Here is a 3,224-nt window from a genome sequence, read left to right as displayed (position 1 = left end):
GAGGTCATAGCGGAAGAACGCTGACGTCATTTGATTGGCGTTTTTAGTGAACCAATCAAATTATGCGGCTAAGGGCTCAACCCGCCAATCAAACATCAACATTCGCCTGATCCCAGTGGAGTTCCGCCTGCCGTTGCCATCGTAACACTTAAAGCTGTAACCACGCCCATTTGCAATCATTTAAGGTCCAGTGAAAAGGAGAGTTTGTTTCGTATAAGTAAATGAGGTCATAACTATATATTTAAAAATGAAGGCATGGGGCTGAGTGCAGGAAAGTAATCAACTGAGGGGGTAAACAAAACCATAAACCAGGAGAGCAAAGCTGGAATGCTTGACTCAGTTGAAAGTCTTCATAAATTGAGTTATAAGGTTATGGGTCACTTCAGAACACATAATCTAAACTGGCACTTCGGTACAGTACTGAGGGCATTCTACATTATTAGAGATTTGTTAGAAAGTGAAAGTCCATCTGCCTGTTCATGTGGCCCCTTTTGAAGAACAGGAAATTATGCTGGTGTTCTCCCTTAAGCAACACAACCAAAAAAATAGATTAACTGGTTATTCTTCCCATTGCTATTTGTGGGACTATGCGTGAAAAATGGCTTTGGCATTTGCTTATATTGTAAACAATTTTACAACACCAAGTTATAGTCCAGCAATTTTATTTTAAATTCACAAGCTTTCGGAGACTTCCTCCTTCCTCAGGTGAACGAAATGAAATCGAAGGAAGGAGGAAGCCTCCGAAAGCTTGTGAATTTAAAATAAAATTGCTGGACTATAACTTGGTGTTGTAAAATTGTTTACAATTGTCAACCCCAGTCCATCACCGGCATCTGCACATCATTTGCTTATATAGCAGCAGTTATTGGACTCAAAATCAATTCATTGTATGTGAATGCTTTGGGACATCCAGGGAGATGTAATAAGGCACTATGTAAACTATGTCAGTTCTTTTTTTCTGAAGTGCTCCACCATTGGAGTTTTCCTTGCGTCATATCTAAGAGTGTTGCAGACTGGCACATTCCAAGGTCCAGGACTACGTGCTCAGGGACACACTGAAGCTGGGTGAGGCAGCCGCAAAGGCTCTGTGGGGAAAGGCAACCATTTAGAGCCTCCCTGCCATTGTGTACCGAGGGGCTGAAATCAGGGAAAAACGCCCCAGGGCAAAATGTGAAATTCAAATTGCTGTAATGTACCTGTAATAAATCAGTAATCAATAATCTGTATTGAGTATAATGCAATGAGACACCCCAGAGTGTCATGAACTGTAATTATGTACAATGTGTTAATTGGACGGTACTTGATGTAACCTGCAAATTGTATAATCTGTATTGTGTACGTTTGGAATGTGATATAACAACTGTATTGTATGTTTTGCTGCAAATTTTATGAATAAAGTATATTTTTGAAAAAAAAATCTGCATCTGTTGTTAAAGATTGATTGCTATGATTAGTCAACAACTCTATTGTCATTGTATCATGCAATGAATGACCAGGATGGTAGAAGGCGAACTAGATGGACATTGGTCTTTTCTCGTCGAGCATTTCCTATGTTCTTTGGTAGTATTTGAAGTTAGAACTGGATAGTTCTAAAAGGGTTGCATTCCTAGCACTGACATCCTGCATCCTAATGAACATTAAAATTTACCAAAAATGTGAACTTTAAGAAAAAAAAGATACAGATTCGAACATTGGAAAAGAATTACAGAAGAGATCAACAGATTGTTATTCATTTATGGAAGCAGGAAAATTGTGTAAAAGGAAGAGCTTTGAAATTAATGACTGGACCCAAACAAAATGGATGGGAGTCGAGCCATCAACTAAAGGACTGCAGGGGTTCATAATATCTTTTCTGAGGAGCTACAGAAGAGGGAAGAAGCTCAGTCATAAATGGGACAAATTCAACTGTTGGATATAAGCCAGTGCCAATAAAAGATACTATTAATCATATTCAATAAGAACTGGGAGTGAGAAATCCCTTAGACAGCAGTCATGTATATAGCTTTAAAAGAGATAAATTCAAAGAAATGAGGGAAAACTAAAACAAATGGACAAGGTTAGGTTTCTCAACAAAACTTCAATAGAAGACAAGTAGAACACCTTTAAAGGAATAAGGCTGAACATACAGGATAAATACATTCTGAAAACCAACAAGCTCAGACGAAACAAATGTGGCCCTAAATGGATTAACAAACAAATTAAAGGTGAAATAAAGAGGAAAAATGACATCTACGAATCTTGCAGGGAGAAAGGGTAAATTTTCTCTGGGATGAATATAAGAAAATACTGAAACAACAATAACAATAACTTGCATTTATATAGTGCCTTTAACATAGTAAAATATCCCGTGGCGCTTCAGAGGAGTGTTATCAAACAAAATTTGATACCTCGGAGGGTTGTAGGGCTGAAGGAGGTTACAGAGATAAGGAGGGGCAAAGCCATGGAGGGATTTGAAAAGAAGGATGAGAATCTTAAAATCGAGGAATCCCTGGACCGGGAGCCAATGTAGGTCAGCAAGCACAGGGTGATGGGAGAACGGGACTTGGTGCGAGTTAGGATACGGGGAGCAGAGTTTTGGATGAGCTCAAGTTTATGGAAGGTGGAAGATGGGAGGTTAGCCAGGAGAGCATTGGAATATTCAAGTCTAGAGGTAACAAAGGCACAGATGAGGGTTTCAGCAGCAGATGAGCTGAGGCAGGTGCAGAGTCAGATGATGTTACATAGGTGGAAGTAGGCGGCCTTGGTGATGGACTGGCTATGTGGTCAGAAACTCATTTCAGGTTCAAATAGGAGGCCAAGGTTGTGAATGGTCTGGTTCAGCCTCAGACAGTGGCCAGAGAGAGGGATGGAGTCGGTGGCTAGGGAACAGTGTTTGTGACAGGGACCAAAGACAATGGCTTCGGTCTTCCTAATATTTCATTGGAGGAAATTTTTGCTCATCCAGCACTGGATGTCAGACAAGCAGTGTGATAAATGAGAGACAATAGAGGGGTTGAGAGAGGTGGTGGTGAAGAAGATGTGAAATCTGATGTGTTTTCGGATGATGTCGCTGAGGGACAGCGTGTAGATGAGAAAGAGGAGGGGGCCAAGGATAGATCCTTGGGGGACTCCAAAGGTAACAGTATGGGAGCGGGAAGAGAAGCCATTGAAGGTGATTCTCTGGCTACGACTGGATAGATAAGAATAGAACCAGGTGAGCACAATTCCACCCAGCTGGACGATGG

The sequence above is a fragment of the Heptranchias perlo genome, chromosome 16 (genome assembly GCF_035084215.1).
Source record: "Heptranchias perlo isolate sHepPer1 chromosome 16, sHepPer1.hap1, whole genome shotgun sequence".
Lineage (NCBI taxonomy): Eukaryota > Metazoa > Chordata > Chondrichthyes > Hexanchiformes > Hexanchidae > Heptranchias > Heptranchias perlo.
This window is presented reverse-complemented; position numbering follows the sequence as displayed.